The following is a 21795-nucleotide window of genomic DNA, read 5'->3' on the forward strand; positions in this document are numbered from 1 at the left end:
ATTTGCTTCTTTTTGTTCTAGAGCTTTTAGGTGTGCTGTCAAGCTGCTGACATATGCTCTTTCCTGTTTCTTTCTGCAGGCACTCAGCACTATGAGTTTTCCTCTTAGCACAGCTTTCATTGTGTCCCATAAGTTTGGGTATGTTGTATCTTCATTTTCATTAAATTCTAAAAAGTTTTTAATTTCTTTCTTTATTTCTTCCTTGACCAGGTTTTCATTGAGTAGAGCATTGTTCAATTTCCACGTATATGTGGGCATTCTTCCCTTATTGTTATTGAAGACCAGTTTTAGGCCGTGCTGGTCCGATAACACGAATGGGATAATTTCTATCTTTCTGTACCTGTTGAGGCCCGTTTTTTGACCAATTATATGGTCAATTTTGGAGAAAGTACCATGAGGAGCTGAGAAGAAGGTATATCCTTTTGCTTTAGGATAGAATGTTCTATAAATATCCGTTAAGTCCATTTGGCTCATGACTTCTCTTAGTCTGTCGACATCACTGTTTAATTTCTGTTTCCATGATCTGTCCATTGATGAGAGTGGGGTGTTGAAATCTCCCACTATTATTATGTGAGGTGCAATGTGTGTTTTGAGCTTTAGTAAGGTTTCTTTTACGTATGTAGGTGCCCTTGTATTTGGGGCATAGATATTTAGGATTGAGAGTTCATCTTGGTGGATTTTTCCTTTGATGAATATGAAGTGTCCTTCCTTATCTTTTTTGATGACTTTTAGTTGGAAATTGATTTTATTTGATATTAGAATGGCTATTCCAGCTTGCTTCTTCTGACCATTTGCTTGGAAAGGTGTTTTCCAGCCTTTCACTCTGAGGTAGTGTCTGTCTTTTTCTCTGAGGTGTGTTTCCTGTAGGCAGCAGAATGCAGGGTCCTCGTTGTGTATCCAGTTTGTTAATCTATGTCTTTTTATTGGGGAGTTGAGGCCATTGATATTGAGAGATATTAAGGAATAGTGATTATTGCTTCCCGTTATATTCATATTTGGATCTGAGGTTATGTATGTGTGCTTTCATTCTCTTTGTTTTGTTGCCAAGACGATTAGTTTCTTGCTTCTTCTAGGGTATAGCTTGCCTCCTTATGTTGGGCTTTACCATTTATTATCCTTTGTAGTGCTGGATTTGTAGAAAGATACTGTGTAAATTTGGTTTTGTCATGGAATATCTTGGTTTCTCCATCAATGTTAATTGAGAGTTTTGCTGGATACAGTAACCTGGGCTGGCATTTATGTTCTCTTAGGGTCTGTATGACATCAGTCCAGGATCTTCTGGCCTTCATAGTTTCTGGCGAGAAGTCTGGTGTGATTCTGATAGGTCTCCCTTTATATATTACTTGACCTTTTTCCCTTACTGCTTTTAATATTCTTTCTTTATTTTGTGTGTTTGGTGTTTTGACAATTATGTGATGGGAGGTGTTTCTTTTCTGGTCCAATCTGTTTGGAGTTCTGTAGGCTTCTTGTATGTCTATGGGTATCTCTTTTTTTAGGTTAGGGAAGTTTTCTTCTATGATTTTGTTGAAGATATTTACTGGTCCTTTGAGCTGGGAGTCTTCACTCTCTTCTATACCTATTATCCTTAGGTTTGATCTTCTCATTGAGTCCTGGATTTCCTGTATGTTTTGGACCAGTAGCTTTTTCTGCTTTACATTATCTTTGACAGTTGAGTCAATGATTTCTATGGAACCTTCTGCTCCTGAGATTCTCTCTTCCATCTCTTTTATTCTGTTGGTGAAGCTTGTATCTACAGCTCCTTGTCTCTTCTTTTGGTTTTCTATATCCAGGGTTGTTTCCATGTGCTCTTTCTTGATTGCTTCTATTTCCATTTTTAATTCCTTCAACTGTTTGATTGTGTTTTCCTGGAATTCTTTCAGGGATTTTTGTGTCTCCTCTCTATGGGCTTCTACTTGTTTATTTATGTTTTCCTGGAATTCTTTCAGGGATTTTTGTGTCTCCTCTCTATGGGCTTCTACTTGTTTATTTATGTTTTCCTGGAATTCTTTCAGGGATTTTTGCGATTCTTTCAGGCATTTTTGCGATTCCTCTCTGTAGGCTTCTACTTGTTCTCTAAGGGAGTTCTTCACTTCTTTCTTGAAGTCCTCCAGCATCATGATCAAAAATGATTTTGAAACTAGATCTTGCTTTTCTGGTGTGTTTGGATATTCCATGTTTGTTTTGATGGGAGAATTGGGCTCCGATGGTGCTATGTAGTCTTGGTTTCTGTTGCTTGGGTTCCTGCGCTTGCCTCTCGCCATCAGATTATCTCTAGTGTTACTTTGTTCTGCTATTTCTGACAGTGGCTAGACTGTCCTATAAGCCTGTGTGTCAGGAGTGCTGTAGACCTGTTTTCCTCTCTTTCAGTCAGTTATGGCGACAGAGTGTTCTGCTTTCGGGCGTGTAGTTTTTCCTCTCTACAGGTCTTCAGCTGTTCCTGTGGGCCTGTGTCTTGAGTTCACCAGGCAGCTTTCTTGCAGCAGAAAAGTTGGTCTTACCTGTGGTCCCGAGGCTCAAGTTCGCTCGTGGGGTGCTGCCCAGGGGCTCTCTGCAGCGGCAGCAACCAGGAAGACCTGTGCTGCCCCTTCCGGGAGCTTCAGTGCACCAGGGTTCCAGATGGTCTTTGGCTTTTTCCTCTGGCGTCCGAGATGTGTGTGCAGAGAGCAGTCTCTTCTTGTTTCCCAGGCTTGTCTGCCTCTCTGAAAGTTCAGCTCTCCCTCCCACGGGATTTGGGTGTAGAGAACTGTTTATCCGGTCTGTTTCCTTCAGGTTCTGTTGGTGTCTCAGGCAGGGGTCCTGTCGCTCCTGGGTCCTCCCCCACGGGAGCCCAGAGGCCTTATACAGTTTCCTCTTGGGCCAGGGATGTGGGCAGGCGTGAGCAGTGTTGGTGGTCTCTTCTGCTCTGCAGCCTCAGGAGTGCCCACCTGACCAGGCGGTTGGGTCTCTCTCTCACAGGGTCTGGGGGCAGAGAGCTGCTGCGGGCCGGGATCCGCGGGTGTGGTACTTCTGGTAAACACAGAACGTGCCTGGTCCTAGAGGAATTCTGCTTCCGTGTGTCCCAAGCTCACCAGGCAGCTTTCTTGCAGCAGAAAAGTTGGTCTTACCTGTGGTCCCGGGGCTCAAGTTCGCTCGTGGGGTGCTGCCCACGGGCTCTCTGCAGCGGCAGCAACCAGGAAAAATAAGTTCATTTTACCATTTTTTTTTGCTTCTTAAATTATTTTACTTATTCACTTATTCCTGCTCATAGTTGCTCAACTTTTTAGCTCTTGATCACTGTGTATCAGGCTTATATTGCAAGTGTGATTATTATTAATTGACCATGATAATTTTTAAAAAATATAAATGAAACTATTGTATTGGGGCTATAAGATAGGGACAATAGCTGTGGCTGATAAGGATTTATTTGTTTTAAAACAATAGATGTTAGTGAATCTTGACTAATTTTCTTATTTGCGTAATTTTTTATTGGATACTTTTTATTTACACTTCAAATGTCAGTCCCTTCCCCTTTTCCTGGTCATAAGCCCCCTATCCCATCACCCTACCCTTTTTCTATAAGGGTGTTCATCCTCCACAACACCCACCATTTCACCCCCTGTTGACATTCCCCTGCACTGGGGAGTCCAACCTTGATAGGACTAAGCGCTTGTTCTCTCACTGATGCCAAAGAAGGCCACCCTCTGCTACATATGCAGTTGGAGCCATGGGTCTGTCCATGTGTAGTCTTTGGGTAGTGGTTTAGTCCCTGGAAGCTCTGGTTGGTTGGCATTGTGGTTCTTACAGAGTTGCAAGCTCCTTCAACTCTTTCAGTCCTTTCTCTAATTCCTCCAACAGGGACCCTATTCTCAGTTCAATAGTTTGCTGCTAGCATTCACCTTTGTATTTGTCATGCTCTGGTACAGCCTTTCAGGAGTCAGCTACATCAGACTCTGGTCAGCATATACTTCTTGGCTTCACAGATATTATCTAGTTTGGGTGGCTGTACATATATGGGCTGTATACCCAGATGAGGCAAGCTCTGAATGACCATTACTTCAGTTTCTGCTCTGAATTTTGTTTCCATATCACCTCCTATGAATATTTTGCTCCTCCTTTTAAGAAGGAGAAAAGATTTCACACTTTGGTGGTCCTTCTACTTGAGCTTAATGTGGTCTGTGGATTGTATCTTGGGTAATTCAACCTTTTGGGCTAATATCCACTTACCAGAGAGTACATACATTGTGTGTGTATATGTGTGTGTGTGTGTGTGTGTGTGTGTGTGTGTGTGTGTGTGTGTGTGTGTTTTGTAATTGAGTTACCTCACTCAGGACGATATTTTCCAGTTCTATTTATTTGCCTATGGATCTCATGAAGTCATTGTTTTTGATAGCTGAGTAGTACACCATTGTGTAGATGTACCACATTTTCTATATTCATTCCTCTGTTTAAGGGAATCTGGGTTCTTTCCAGCTTCTGGCTATAAATAAGGCTGCTATGAAAATATTGGAGAATGGGTCTTTGTTTTATGTTGGAGCATCAATTGGGTATATGCCCAGGAGAGGTATAAGTGGGTACTCCGGTAGGTAGTATAGTGTCCACTTTTCTGAGGAATCACAAGACTGATTTCCAGAGTGGTTGGACCAGTCTGCAATCCCAGCAACAATGGTGGAGTGTTCTTCTTTCCCCCCATCCTTGCCAGCATCTATTGTCACCTGAGTTTTTGATCTTAGTCATTCTGACTGGTGTGAGGTGGAATCTCAGGGTTGTTTTGATTTGTGTTTCCCTGATGACAAAGGATGTTGAAAGTTTCTTCAGTTACTTCTCAGTCAATCGATATTCCTTGGCTGATAATTCTTTGTTTGGCTCTGTACCCCATTCTGAATAGGGTTATTTGACTCTCTGGAGTCTAACTTCTTGAGCTCTTTTTATATAATCTATATTAGCCCTCTATCAGATACAGGATTGGTAAAGATCTTTTCCCAATCTCTTGGTTGCCATTTTGTCCTAATGAAGCTGTCCTTTGCCTACCAGAAGCTTTCCAGTTTTATGAAGTCCCATTTGTTGATTCTTAATCTTAGAGTATAAGCCATTGGTGCTCTGTTCAGGATATTTTCCCCTGTCCCCATGTGTTTGAGGATCTTCACCACTTTTTCTTCTATCAGTTTGAGTGATCTTGTTTGATGGGAGGTCCCTGATAGGGTTATTTGACTCTCTGGAATCTGACTTTTTGTGTTCCTTGTACATATTGGATAATAGCCCTCTATTGGATGTAGGATTGGTAAAGATTTTTCCATTCTGTTTGTTGCAGTTTTGACCTTATGACAATGTTCTTTGCCTTACAAAAGCTTTGCAATTTTATGAGGTCCCACTTGTTGATTCTTGATCTTAGAGTATAAGCCATTGGTGTTCTGTTCAGGAAATTTTTCCCAGTGTCCGTGTGTTCCAGGATCTTCCCCATTTTTCTTCAAATATTTTGAATGTATCTGTTTTTTGTTTGTTTGTTTGATATTTGCTATTCTTTTTTTTTATTTTTGTGGAGTTCCTTGATCCATTTCGACTTAAACTTTATATAGGGCAATAAGAATGGGTTGATTTGCACTCTTCTACATGCTTCCCTCCAGTTGAACCAGCACCATTTGTTGAAAATGCTATATTTTCCCACTAGATGGTTTTAGCTCCTTTTTCAAAGATCAAGTGACCATAGGTGTGTGGGTTCATTTCTGGGTCTTCAATTCTATTCCACTGGTCTATCTGCCTGTCTCTGTACCAATACCATACAGTTTTATCACTGTTGCCCTATAATACTGCTTGAGGTCAGGGATGGTGATTTCCCTAGAAGTTCTTTTATTGTTGAGGGTACTTTTTGCTATCCTGTTTGTTTTTTTGTTTTTGTTTTTTTTTTTTGTTATTCCAAATAAATTTACAAATTGCTCTTCAAACTCTATAAAGAAGTGAGTTGGAATTTTGATGGGAATTACATTGAATATTTACTTTGCTTTTCACAAGACAGCTGTATTTTACTATATTAATCCTTCTAATCTATGAGCATGGAAGGCCTTTCCAACTTCTGAGATCTTCAATTTCTTTCTTCAGAGATTTGAAGTTCTTGCCATGCAGATATTTCCTTTGCTTGGGTAGAGTCACACGGAGGTATTTTATATTATTTGGGACTATTGTGAAGGGTGTCATTTCCGTAATTTATTTCTCAGCCTGTTTATCCTTTGAGTAGAGCAACTCTACTGATTTCTTTGAGTTAATTTTATACCCAGTCAATTTGCTGAAGTTGTTTATCAGGCTTAGTAGTTCTCTTGTGGAACTGTTGGTATCACTTAACTATACTATCATATGTGCAAATAGTGATATTTTGACTTCTTCCTTTCCAATTTGTATCCATTTGACTTCCTTTGCTGTCTGATTTTTCTGGCTAAGATTTCAATTACTATATTGAATAAGTAGGAAAAGAGTTGGCAGCCTTGTCTAGTCCCTGATTTTAGTGGTATTGCTTCAACTTTCTCTCCATTTAGTTTATTTTGGCGACTGGTTTGCTGTATATAGCTTGTACTTTGTTTAGGTATGAGCCTTGAATTCCTGATCTGTCCAAGACTTTTATCATCAGGGGTATTGAATTTTTTTCAAATGTTTTCTCGGCATCTAGTGAAATGGTCATGTTTTTTTTTTCTTTGAATTTATTTATATACTGGATGATGTTGATGGATTTCCATATATTGAACCATCTCTGCATCCCTGGGATGAAGCCTACTTTTTCTTAATGTTTGATCATAATGATGTGTTCTAGGATTCAGTTTGCAAGAATTTTATTGAATATTTTTGCATTGATATTCATAAGGCAAATTGTTCTGAAGTTCTCTTTTGTTGTTGAGTCTTCCTGTAGTTTAGGTATAAGATTAATTGTGGCTTCACTGAAGGAATTGGGTAGATCTCCTTTTGTTTATATTTTGTGGAATAGTTTGGACAGTATTGGTATGACGTTTTCTATGAAGGCCTGATGGAATTCTGCACTAAACCCATCTGGTCCTGGACTCTTGTTGGTTGGGAGACTTTTAATAACTGTTTCCATTTCTTTAGGAGTTATGGGACTGTTTTAATGGTTTATCTGATCCTGATTTAATATTGGTACATGGTATCTATCTAAAAAATTTGTTCATTTTATGAAGATTTTCCAGTTTTGTTGAGTATAGGTATTTGTAATAGGATTTAATGATTTTTTAAAATTTTGTCAAATTGTTATGTCTCCCTTTTCATTTATGATTTTTTTTTTAATTTGGATATACACTCTGTGCCCTCTGGTGTGTTTGGCTAAGGGTTTATCTATCTTTTTGCTTTTTCTCAAAGAACCAGCTTCTGTTTTGATGATTCTGAATAAAGTTATTTTTCATTCGATTTAGTTGGTTTCAGCCCTGAGTTAGATTATTTCCTGCCTTCTATTCCTCTTTGTTGTATTTGCTTCTTTTGGTCCTAGAGATTTTAGGTGTGCTGTCAAGCTGCTAATGTATGCTCTCTCCATGTTCCTTTTGGAGGCACTCAGAGCTATGAGTTTTCTTCGTAGCACTGCTTTCATTGTATCCCATAAGTTCGAGTCTGTTGTGCCTTCGTTTTCATTGAATTCTAAAAAGCTGCTAATTTCTTTCTTTAATCTTCCTTGACCAAGTTACCATTGAATAGATTGTTGTCCAACTTCCATGTATATTTAGGTTTTCTGTCCTTATTGTTGTTATTGGAGACCAGCCTTAGCCCATAGTGATATGATAGGATGCATAGGACTATTTCAGTCTTCTTGTACTTGCTGAGGCCTTTTTTTGACCAATTATATGGACAATTTTGGAGAAGGCACCATAAAGTATGGAAAAGTAGGTATATTCTTTTGTTTTACAATGAAATGTTCTATAGGTATCTGTTAAATCCATTTGCTTCATGAATTCTCTTAGTTTCTCTAGGTTTATCTTTAGTTTCTGTTGCCATGATATTCCCATTGATGAGAGTGGGGTGTTGAAATCTCCTACTATTATTGTGTGAGGTGCAATGTGTGCTTTGAGCTTTAGTAAGGTTTCTTTTATGAATGTGGGTGCCCTTGCATTTGGAGCATAGATATTCAGGATTGAGAGTTCACCTTGGTAGATTTTTCCTTTGATGAATATAAAGTTTCCTTCCTTATCTTATTTTGATAACTTTTGGTTGAATGTCAATTTTATTTGATATTAGAATGGTTACGGTCAGCCTTTTGCTCTGAGGTAGTGTCTGTATTTGTCAATTAGGTGTGTTTGCTCTATGCAGCAGAATGCTGGTTTCTCTTTAGGTATACAGTCTGTTAGTCTATGTCTTTTTATTGGGGAATTGAGTCCATTGATATTAAGTGATATTAGGAATTATGATTGTTGTTTCCTCTTATTTTTGTTGTTAGAGGTTTAATTATGTTTGTGTGGCTCTTTTACTTTGTTTCCATTGCAAGGAGATTACTTTCTAGTTTTTTTCTAGGGTGTAGTTTCCCTCCTTGTGTTGGGCTTTTGCATCTATTATCCTTTGTAGGGCTGGAATTTTAGAACGGTATTGTGTAAATTTGGTTTTGTCATGGAATATCTTGGTTTCTCCATCTATGTTAATTAAGAGTTTTGCTGGATATAGTAACCTGGGCTGGCATTTGTGTTGTTAGTATGTATATGACATCTGCCCAGGATCTTCCGGCTTTCATAGTCTCTGGTGCAAAGTCTGGAGTAATTGTGATAGGTCTGCCTTTATATGTTACTTGATCTTTTTTTTCCCTTATTGCTTTTAATATTCTTTGTTTTGTGCATTTGCTGTTTTGGATATTATGTGACCAAAGGAATTTCTTTTCTGGTTCAATCTATTTTGATTTCTGTATGCTTCTTGTATATTTTTGGGCAACTCTTTTTTTAGGTTATGGACGTTTTCTTCTATACTTTTTGTTGGAGATATTTACTGGTCCTTTAATTTGGGAGTCCCTTCTATACATATTATCCTTCTGGTTGATATTCTCATTGTGTCCTGAATTTCCTGCATGTTTTGGGCTAGGAGCTTTTTGTGTTTTACATTATCTTTGGTGGCTGTTTCAATGTTTTCTATGGTATCTTCTTCCTCTGTGATTTTCTCTTCTATTTCTTGTATTATGTTGGTAATGCTTGCATCTATGACTCCTGATCTTTTTCTTAGGTTTTCTATCTCTAGGGTTGTCTTGCTTTGTGATTTCTTTATTGTTTCTATTTCCATTTTTAAATCCTTGATTGTTTTGTCTGATTCCTTCTCCTGTTTAGTTGTGTTTTCCTGTAATTCTTTAAGGAGTTTTTGTGTTTCATCTTTAAGGGCTTCTACTTTTATTACCTGTGTTGTCCTGTATTTTTAAGGGAGTTATATATGTCCTTCTTAAAATCCTCCATCATCAGCATGAGATATGATTTTAAATCCATATCTTATTTTTTTGGTGTGTTGTGATCCTCCATTTGTGCTTTGGAGGGAGAAGTGGGCTCTGATGATGCCAAGTAGTCTTGGTTCTGTTGCTTAGGCTCCTGTGGTATATATCACCATCAGGTTGTCTCCAGTATTAGCTTGTCTTGCTATCACTGATAGTGGCTTTACCCTCCTGTAAGCTTGAGTATCATTACTCCTGTAGACCTGTTTTCTTTCAGTTGGATCTGGGAACAGAGAGCTGGGTTTGTGTGTCTTAAAGCCTCCAGTTGTGTTGCTTTGAGTCGAGGAGTTGGTCTTTTCTCTGCTCTCAGGTGTGTTTCAGCTCTGGGCTCAGTCAGAAACTAAAAGTTTCCTGCCCCTGTCTGCTCCTAGGTGCCTATATCCAGAAGGCACTAGGTAGGTTCCTCTTGTACCAGGAATGTAAGCAGAAATAGACGTCTCCTATGAGCTGACAGAACTGTCTGCACTTTTGAGAGTATAGCTTTCTCCCCCATGGGACTTGGGTACAGGGGTCTGCGGTAGTTGTTCATCTCCAGGTGCAGCCAGAAACCAGAAATACCCTGTCCCAGAAAACTTCTTCCTTTGTGTGTCCTGACACCACCCAGCAGGTTACTTGGAACAGAATAATTGGTCTTACTTCTGCTCTCAGGTGTGTGAGTGTTTTTGGAGACTGGATTTCAGCTCTTGGTGTAGGCAGAATCTGAAAGTGTCCTGCCTCTAACCTCTCCCAGAAGGCACAGAGGGAACTAGGCGGGTTCCTTTTGTGTCAGGAATGAGGGCAGAAGCAGTTGTCTCCTCTGAGCTCTCAGGATTGTCTGTACTTCTTTGATACCAGCTCTCTCCCCCCACCAGATTTGGGTACAGAAAGCTGTAGTGTACAGAGAGCTGTTGGGGCCACTTCAGTTCAGTTCTGGGTGTAGGCAGAAACCAAAAGGTTCCTACTGCTCACTGTTCCTATATCCCCTGTATTCAGAGGTCACTAGGCAAGTTCCTCTTGGGCCAGAAATGTGAGAAGTAGTAGAGGTTTCCTGAACTCTCAGGATTGTATTTTCTTTTGAGAGTCTAGCCTTCTCCCCCATGGGATTTTCCATTAATTTTCTTACAATGAAGGTATAAATGCCTGTTATTGTAAACCTGGGAAACGATTGTGTCTTGTGAGGTCACAGGTCTTAGGGTCAATTTGTTACTGATAATTTTGTAAGTACACATGTGGTTAAACTGCATTCTATTTATGAATTTTATATACATAGACTATTCCTGATCTCAGCATGAATTATAGAAACTTAATTTTGAAAGGTGACTTAAGAACATATATAACTTATAATTAGTCTAAATGCTAAGAATTAGTGACCATTTGTTTCTTGGGTATTGATAGAACATATGTAATACCTCTACCAAGACATCCTGTAATAGGGCATAAGAGCCAGGGGATTCAGAGGAGTCCTGTGACACACTGTCTTTTGGATATGGTGTCATTTTCATGAGAGATAGTGTGACTGTTTGCAATGTAAAAAGGATTAGTGGTAGTGAATAAAGGAAGGAACTGGGTAAGGGAAACTGAATAGGATCAAAATACAATGTTTATAAAACTAACATTAAAAATCCTCACAGGGACCTACATGATTATATTCTGTAAGGTACAAGAATTAGACATAAAAGGAGATAGATAGCTGGAGAGATGGCTCAGTGGTTAAGAGCATCAGTTGCTCTTCCTAAGGTGCTGAGTTCAAATCTTAGCAACCACATAGTGGCTCACAACCATCTATAATGAGATTTGATTCCCTCTTCTGATGGGTCTGAAGACAGCTACAGTGTACTTATATCCTTTCAAACAAGAACAGAGTCAATATATTAATTCAACAAGGAAAATTTAAGTAGTATTACCCATGTATTACATAAAATAGCTGGAATCTAATAACAGGGTAGACATCTATGAACAATGGATTATATGTAGAGAAATATGTTAGTCTATCATTTATAAAACAGTAATTTAGATACAAGAAAATACTTAAATGATCAGGTACTTGCAATAAATTCAGTGTTTGATGTATAAGCAAGCTTTAGTCTATGCATTTTCCCATACAGGTAATAGTTTATTGAAAAGTGTAAGCAAATGAGTAAGCAACTGAAACATCCATTAGAGATCAGAAGTTTATTCAATTTTCCCTTCTACCTAAATGATTTAAGAATTCTGTATTTGGTGACTAATCAGCATTTTCTGTTGCTTTCTGTCAAATTTTGTATGTGTTCAGTTTGATTTGCTTATTTCACTTTAACAGGAAACCTGTGATGAATGCAATAAAAGAATCCCTTAGAAAAGTTTACTTTGAGGTATATTAATTTCTGAATTGAACATTGTTTTATAAGCTTATGTTACCTAGCATACTTTACTTATCTTTAATGCATCTTAGTTTCTCTGTTCTTTGTCTATACATGTCCTTTATTAACTTATTCACTTTACACCCTGCTCACTGCCTACCCCTGGTCAATCCCTCACACAATCCTTCCACCTATTTCCCCATCCCCCATTTCCTTCTTTGCTGAGAGGGTGAAGACCCACATGTATATCCCCCACCCTGGCAAATCAAATCTCTCTGCAAGATTAGGTGCAATCTCTCCCACTGAGCCCAGACTAGGCATCCCAGATGGAAAAACATATTCAACATACAGTCAGCAGTATTTTGGGATAGCCCACACTCCAGTTATGGTGAACCCACATGAAGATTGAGCTCCATGTCTGCTACATATATTCGGGGAGGCCTAGATCCAGTTCATCTACCTTCCCTGGTCTGTAGTTCAGTCTCTGAGACCCACATGTGCCCAGGTTAATTGACTCTGTTGGTCTCTCTGTAAATTTCCTATCAATTTTAGAGTCCACAATACTTCCCCTAACTCTTCCATGAGAATCCCAGAGTTTCATCCAGTATTTGGCTCTAGGTTTCTGTATATGTTTCAGTTAGCCACTAGATATAGCTTCTTAGAGGACATTTGTGCTAGATTTCTGTCTGCAAGCACAACAGAATATCATTAATAGTGTCAGGAATTGGTGCTTGTACATGGGATGTGTCTCAAGTTGGGCCAAGTTAGTTGGCCATTCCCTCAGTCTCTAATCCACTGCTGTCTTTGCCTTTCTTAGAGACAGGATAAATTTTGCCACCAACCAAAGAATACACATGGAGGGACACATGGCTCCAGGTGCATATGTAGTATAGGATGACCTTGTCTGGTATAAATGGGAGGGAAAGTCCTGGGTCCTGTGAAGGCTTGATGCCCCAGTGTAGGAGAATGATACAGCAGTGTGGGGGTATGTGTGGTTTGGTGCCTCCCCTTGTGGATACACAGGGAGGGGGTGGAATGGGGAGTTTTTGGAGGGAAATCCAGGAAGGGCAGTAATTGGAAATGTAAATAAACAAAATAACAAATACAAAAAAAAATTTGTAGGTGAGTTGGTGTCTCTATTGTTCCATTTGGCTTCCTACTGGGTTATAGGAAGTGGCATCTTCAAGTTCCATATCCTAAATGCCATGAGTTACAGCTAAGATCACCCCCATTGATTCTTGTGTACCTCCTTTATCCCAGGTCTCAGTCATGCCTTTGTTCAGGATCAGGTGTAGGAAAGGACAGGAGATGGCCAGATGGCCAAGATTATAAGTGGAAATCTGTAATTGACAGGGTTGGGTCAGGGAGCATTAGCATACATGTCTGATTCAGTCTTTTTTTCCCATCTTTATTAACTTGGGTATTTCTTATTTACATTTCGATTGTTATTCCCTTTCCTGTTTTCCAGGCCAACATCCCCCTGACCCTTCCCCTCCCCTTCTCTATGGGTGTTCACCTCCCCATCATCACCCCATTACCACTCTCCCCTGAAAAATCACATTCACTAAGTGTTCAGTCTTGGCAGGACCAAGGGATTCCCCTTCCACTGGTGCTCTTACTAGGCTATTCATTGCTACCTATGTGGTTGGAGCCCAGGGTCAGTCTATGTATAGTCTTTGGGTAGTGGCTTAGTCCCTGGAAGCTCGGGTTGGTTGGCATTGTTGTTCATATGGGGTCTCAAGCCCCTTCAAGATCTTTCAGTCTTTCCTGATTCCTGCAATGGGTGTCCCATTCTCAGTACACGGTTTGCTGCTGGCAGTAACCAATGGATTTGCTGGATTCTGGCTGTGTCTTTCAGGAGAGATCTACATCCGGTTCCTGTCAGCCTGCACTTCTTTGCTTCATCCATCTTATCTAGTTTGGTGGCTGTATACATATGGGCCACACGTGGGGCAGGCCCTGAATAGGTGTTCCTTCTGCCTCTGTTCTAAACTTTGCCTCCCTATTCCCTCCCAAGGGTATTCTTGTTCCCTTTTTAAAGAAGGGGTGAAGCATGCGCATTTTGGTCATCCTTCTTGAGTTTCATGTGTTCTGTGCATCTAGAGTGATTAGAGCATTTGGGCTAATAGCCACTTATCAATGAGTGCATACCATGTATGTTTTTTTGTGATTGGGTTACCTCATTCAGGATGATATTTTCCAGTTCCATCCATTAGCCTATGAATTTCATAAAGGCATTGTTTTTGATAGCTGAGTAATATTCCATTGTGTAGATGTACCACATTTCCTGTATCCATTCCTCTGTTGAAGGGCATCTGGATTCTTTCCAGCTTCTGGCTATCATAAATAAGGCTGCGATGAACATAGTGGAGCATGTGTCTTTGTTATGTGTTGAGGCATCTTTTGGGCATATGCCCAAGAGAGGTATAGCTGAGTCCTCCGGTTGTTCAATGTCCAATTTTCTGAGGAATCTCCACACTGATTTCCAGAATGGTTGTACCAGTCTGCAATCCCACCAACAATGGAGGAGTGTTCCTCTTTCTCTGCATCCTCGCCAGCATTTGCTGTCACCTGAGTTTTTGAGTTTAGCCATTCTCACTGGTGTGAGGTGAAATCTCAGGGTTGTTTTGATTTGCATTTCCTTTATAAATAAAGATGTTGACCATTTCTTTAGGTGTTTTTCAGCCATTCGACATTTCTCAGCAGTGAATTCTTTGTTTAGCTCTGATCCCCATTTTTAATAGGGTTATTTGTCTCCCTGCAGTCTCATTTATTTAGTTCTTTGTATATTTTGGATATAAGCCCTCTATCAGTTGTAGGATTGGTAAAGATTTTTTTCCAATCTTTTGGTTGTTGTTTTGTCCTAACAACAGTATCCTTTGCCTTACAGAATCAGTCTTAAGGTTAAAAAAAAACCACATAAATAAGCACTGCTCCACTGTAGATGTCATATTATGTATTATGACAAATGAAGAGAAATGCCTTAATTTCTTCAAATGGGAAAACATACCAAATATTACACCCAAATATGTAAGCAGTATAGTTATTAGGGTATTCAGATTAATTATCTAATTCTGACATCAAATAACCACATAGTAGAAAAAATGATCAATTCAATTTTAAGTTTTATCAAATTTTGAAATGTGAAATGACTTTCAATGTGTATGTCATTCCAAGTCCAGACTAGGAGCCCAAATTAGGTGCTGTTAATTAATCAATTTTTATATTTACTAATTAGTAGAAAACTACTAATATGTATTTCATATCATTGATCTATTAATCAAACTGTTTAAAACTTGCAAATTTTCAGCATGAGTAGTTTTTCACACTTAATAAAATCTTGAGAAATGAATCTCAATACAGTATTTATATGTTTTGGTATATTCTAGAAAAAATGAAATTGTGAATTAGACAAAATAGGTCACTGATTCCACAGACACACCATTAGAATGATGTGGTTGACAGTAAGTGAAAGAATACAGTACAGTCATCCTGGAATCTCAGTAATACTTCCTTATTTTTGAGAAAAATGTAAATATTTTTCACAGTCACATATCATCCAAATTAAAGTGTTTATGTGAAATACCTGAAGAAAAATAAAGCAATTTAAGGAACAGAAAGAAGCAAAACTGACAAGAGTTTTGTGACAGCTGATTTTTGATGAAGTAGAATAAAATTTAAGTAAATGTAAGAATGAACATTTTACAGCAAGTAAGAAGCCAGTAAAAAGGCACTGAGATAAAAAAATTATTTTTCTCTGTGAAAGAAACATCCTTGGAACATATGTAACTACAGCATTTCGATTAAGGGAATGTATAAATTAGAGATGTTGACAGATATTTGGTCATACAAATTAAGATTTTGTTTTTATTAAAGTGAGAGTGTAACGAATAAATGGTAAGCTGATCTTATATTTTGTAATGAACATCCAGGGCCTCAAAAAATGAACATTAACAGAATGGCCAAAAGCAAACAGTTTTAAGACTAATAGCCCAAAAGAGACATGACAGTCATATGTACTAGAATTGTAGCTTTTTTCTTCAAAAGGAATAAGGATATGTGGGAGTTTATATAGATTACAAATTGGATTCCATCATGCATTTGATCTTCAGTGTTTTTTGACTAATGCAAAGAGTACTTGAAGAAACTGGTCCACAGTATTTGAAATGTTTTATATGACAATTTTTTGTTAAATAGAATAAAAGCATATATCCATTGTTTACTAATATGCAGTAAGAATATAAGTTTTCCTTTTCTCCAACAATTTGAATCTAATAGAAACTGATAAATATTCATCATTTTCATCCCTCTGTATGCACTCCAAGTATCAAAATACATGGCAGTCACATGATACTCCTAGGCTGGTTCATAATGCAATATGGAAACAGTCTTGAGGTTTCAGCTTATGGGTGACAAAAATCTTTTTCTTATCTCAGTAGTAAGACAAGCATTTTGCACATACTGAGCTCTGATACATGTGGTTTTAGCTGAATGACAAAAATTCTCCTGCACAATTTTTTTATCTGACTCATTAGAAAACGTTGATAAAATGTAGTATAATTAACCTTGAAAAAATGTGAAACAGATTCACAACAAAACTGAAAAAAATGATTACATCTAGTGTCCATTCTGTTTAATATTCAAGATATAGAGATAATATTTTACTGTATCATTGCTTATATATTGAAGATTAAAATGATTGTAACACTTATAATACTGCCATTACTTGGGCACCCATTAATGTAACATTTTATAAATAACTCTGAGTAAGGGAAACCATATTTATGACATTTCTAGAACTTTAAGGTTGGGTGATTCTTTGTGGCAGGCAACATTAAATATCATATGGGTCTCAGTAGTATTCATAGTTCCCAGTAATAGATGTCAAGAGGCATTTCATGACATTTGTGACCTCTAAATATGCTCCCAGTCATTGGTAAATGATTGCAATGAGGAAAATAATCCTAACTGAGAAACACAAGTATAGAGAATGGAAATGACAATTGGGTGTTCTTTCATATACTCCGTAAATTATTCAAATGTCCATCAGAGAATAAGTTATAAGCTTGATATTTGAAACATATTGGTAAATGCTAGAGGTATTGCCTCTGCTTTAATATAGCTTCTAGGAAAAATAAATCTTAGCAACTGAATATACACATATATGCCCAATTCCAAATTAGAGGGCAATCTGTTGAAACAAAGAAATGCCTTGGATATGTTGATCAAGTAATCAAACTTCTTGAGAAGGTGACATTTAACTTAACACAGGAAGAATTATAAGATGCCTATCAGAGAAATGTTAGAATAAGAATTTGAATCATTGAGACCATTATAATGAAATTTTTTTCTATAATCAGGGTGATATAGTGACTTTTCTTGCATTATTTTAGTTAATTAAAGTACTGCATATACTAGCTGCTTGTGGTAACTCCATGTTTATCTGTGGCTTCGTGTGCATATTTAGGGAGCAATGGCATTTCCTCTTCTGTATTTAAGTGACTCCATATTTGATATGAATTTAGTTCCTATTATTTTATTATATATGCAACAACAACTGCAAGTAGGTTAAGTACGTAGTACATATTTGCAAAGCTGGGGAGTGGCAAAATTCTTACCTCAAACTTGTATTTCTTTGGCTCCAAAAAGATCAATAATTTGGTTACTCTACTTAAAGTCTTCTTCTAAAATCAGATAAATGTACCAAGCAGATACAGCATAAAAACTGCAGTGCTTATGAAGCAATGAACAATAAGTACATAAAGAAAAAAACGCTACAGATCATTTGACTTGTATGACATTTGTGATCTATCAAGACCTATTGCAACATTCAAAGATGATGCAAAGCATGTATCTTTTTCACCCTTGGCTCACCAGACATATATATGTTGGTAGCAAGGTACATCAAGGAAAGAGCCCTAAGGAGAAAGAAAACAAACAAATCAACATTCAATTTCTGGATTTCTGGGAAGGCATTCCCAACTGAAGAGTTGTAAGTATCTAATGAATTCCAACCACTCCAATTATGTCATTTGTTTAATAATGATAAGAACATAAATTTCTCCTAAAACAAGATGCAATAAGAGCTTGGCTAAGATAATTCATGCCTATCTGCTGTGTAAACTAAATATTATAATTATCTACTTGATTTTAAAAATATGCTCTTTTTTAGCTTTTACCCTTTTCATTGCCATATTCAGTTAACGTCTATTTCTTTACATAGCTTGACTTCTGAAAAGTAGCATGAATGTAAGCATGCTACTTTGTATAATAATACAGAAATTTAAAAATGAAAAAAAAGAATAAAATGTAAAATGATCATGTCCATCACTAGTTTACAAATTGTGCTTTCAGTTTAGGATGTTCTTTTCAAACAAAGTTAACATGGAAAACTGGCTATTAAATACATTATAAACAAAAATAAGGAGCTAAAAATATTAAGAGTTGCTACTTAATTGATTGGTTATAAACAATATTCTAGGTTCATAGCAACTAGATGCCATTCCATGGAACATTTCAATATTCAGGAACCCACACGAGGTTACCCATGACTACAATTACCTTATGGTTCTTGTATTTTTTCCAGTTATGAAAAAGAAGAATACAAATTAACTCAATTCTAAATATATATTTCTATATATTAAATTGGCATTGAAATACCATGTTTCCGCATCCATCTGTGTCTCTCTCTTTGTAAAATCAACACTCATTGTCTGAGATTTCAAGTAGCTTGAAAAATATTTCTAAAAATATAAGACACATTTGACCTCTAATCAACCTTTCAATAGTCAGTTGCTATAAATTTGCTGAAAAATGACACAGGTTTTTGTTTGTGTTCTCTGAGTCACACAGACTATATTCTTTAGAGGGGAAAGGAAACAGAATTCCTATATTACTTGAAAAGCAGTTAAAGTAACTTCTATGCTCTCAGTTTCTTTGCAGTATCACAGCATTGTTTAAACAAAATTTACTAGCTACTAAATTTACTCTATTAAAGTTTATGTTTCAATCATTTAGAATTTGTTCATAGTTTATAGTTTTGTCATTTATCATATATTCACTAAGTTACACCATCATCATCAGTACCTAATATTGTTTATTTCATTATTTCCCAATAAAATCTCATACTAATTATTTGTCACCAACTACTCTCTCTCTCTCTTTTTCTTTATCACAAGCATGTACTGATCTGATTTCTGTTTATACACTTGCTTATTATGGATATTTCAAAAATAAGAAAATAACAAAAGAAGTAAGACTAACAATGTGACTTTATATCTGATTTCATTCACAGGTTTTTCACTGTGTATAAAACACATTTTCTTATGTTTTTCTTAATTTGAGGAAATATTTGTGATTTGTTTCAGGTATTACAAACAGCATTTTTGTGGATATATAATTTTTCCCAGCCATGTACCTAGCTACAGAATTTCTGGGTTTCTACCACATTATTAAACAAAAGGCTTAAAAGGGGATTTTGAAACAACTGTTACAGAGATCGTTCAGTGTGATTAAGCAGTTAGAATTTTTCCTAAAAATAAATAACTGCAGGCAGGTAAGAATTAGAATTAGAATATTAATTTAAAGGTTAAAAAGATTGAAGCATTATTTCTCAGATTTAATAACTTGCAAATAAGTTAGCCAAAAAAAGCTAAAGCTATTTTCTTACCCTACTGGTCATTATAACTTAAATATTTTTTACACTTTAACGCTGCTATTAGTACTTATGAATTTCATTACTGTCAAATTGTAAATTATACTATGAAAGATTACTATGTCAGATCAAATTCTTAGGCCATTTTATATATGAAATATTTGATGCTTAAAATAAACATTCTTTTATTTGTAAATGACTAAATGAGCAGACACTTTTACAGGAAATATAAATACAGACAGATACAAAATGAGCCTGAAATATTTTTCATTCACTAGAAAATGAATGTAGCTTTTCATAAATATCGTAAAATATTTTGCTGATTTTTCTTATGCATTACTAGTTTAGGGGCTATTCTTAAGACAATCATAAAAAATATATATAATTGAAATGACTCATGCTCTAAAATAGCCACCTACCCAAGAGTACCAAGAATAATCAAAAGAAGCTAAAATTCTAGGAACAAAGCGCCATGTAGTGGTGCTCACTCCTACAGTAGAGCCCACGCGAATCAGCAGTCTTTGCACAATGTACCCAGTTATGTTTTTAGAAGTTAATTAGGCCTCCAGCTAAATTCTCTGAAGTCCAGACACTTAGTCAATTACTGACAAGAGAAATTTCAGTAGAGACCATGTGGTATAACATTCAAGAAGCTTTAGTGACATAATTAGATTATATATTTTGGTACATGTTCGTGGGAATATCTAACTGTTCTTATTGCTGTAGATTAAATTTTCTTCATTCTATAGAACTGCAGTCATTCCACATGTTACCTAATTCTCATCTCTTCTACACAGAGACAATGATGCACTATGCCTCTTTTTTCTTTCTTTAATTTTCACTTTCAATTTTAATTATTCCCATTAATACAAAGATTGACACACTACAATCTAATTTTTCTTTTATTGGATATTTTATTTATATTTCAAATGTTACCCCCATCCTGGTTTGCCTCCAGAATCCCTTTGTCCCATCCTACCCTCCCCCTGCTTCTATAAGTGTGCTCCCCCACACAACCACCCACTCCTTCTGCCTCCCAGCTCTGGCATTCGCCCACATTGGGGGCATCGAGCTGTCACAGGACCAAGGACCTCTATTCCCATTAGTGCCCAACAAGGCTAACCTCTGCTATATATGCAGCTGGAGCCATGAGTCCCTCCATGTGTACTCTTTGGTTGGCAATTTAGTCCCTGGGAGCTCTAAGCAGTGTGGTTGTTTGATATTTTTTGTTCTTGCTATGTGGTTGCAAACTCCTTCATCTCCTTCAGCCCTTCCTCTGACTCCTTCATTGGGGACACTGCTCTCAGTGAAGTGGTTGGCTGTGAGCATCTGCCTCTGTATTTGTCAAGTTCCTGCAGAGCCTCTCAGGAGAAAGCTGTGTCAGAGTACAGTCAGCATGCACTTCTTGGCATCCACAATAGTGTCTGGGTTTGGTGACTGTGTATGTCTAAAATCGTAAATGATGGCTAAAATATTAAAATATGAAAGTAGAATGTATCTAGTATAGAAAAATAGAAAGAATTTTAAAACCAGGTATCCTGATCTTGACCAACATATAGGCTCCACTGAGCTGCATGGCCCATGCTTTCCAGATTAGAATATTATAGTACATGCAGCTGTCATCATCTATTATTTCATCTTTACTATTGTCTTTCTTCTACTGTTCAAATGGTGGATCTTAATCTGTGGGTCATGACTTCTTTGAGCTTGAATTACAATTACACATGGGTTGCTTAAGACCATTGGAAAAGAAAATTTACATAGGACTTATAATACTAGCAAAATTATAATTATGAAGAAGCAATGAAATAATTTTATGGTTGAGAGTCACCAGAACATGAGGAAAGGTTGAGAACCACTGCTCTGGACAATACTGGCACTAGTGCAAACCTTCACCATTAGTCACAGCGAGTCTTTGCTTTCTGCCAGTACTTTTGTCTATTGTATGCAGTTTGTTTTGCATCAAAGATTATATGGATATATAAAATTCCATGAGTAAAGTAGCAAATCCCAGAAAGTTTGATTTTATTTAGCACAATTGTTGTTCTTTCAATTTTGGGTAAAGCTTTTTTGTCATTATCACTAAGACAATGATTTGATTGTCAATGAAATTTATGAATATTTATGTTTGCTTTGTAAGAAAGGTGGTGATTTGGTTTGTGAAAGAATATTAATATTCTCTGTGTTGTTGCAATGTAGAAAAAAGGTAGGCAGTAATGCTAGTTGCTAAACATGACTTTCCAACTCACTATGTAATCCTGGCAGACTGTGAGGTCCAAAAATAGAAAAAAATATATTCTAATACTGTCAACTGTGATGTTGTTTACTTATTTGTGAACTAGTATTTCTTTCAACTTTTTTGTTCTCTGTAACCTTGTCTGCAAAATCTAGCTGCCATATAT

This window comes from Rattus norvegicus, chromosome X (assembly GCF_036323735.1).
Source record: "Rattus norvegicus strain BN/NHsdMcwi chromosome X, GRCr8, whole genome shotgun sequence".
NCBI classification, from domain to species: Eukaryota; Metazoa; Chordata; class Mammalia; order Rodentia; family Muridae; genus Rattus; species Rattus norvegicus.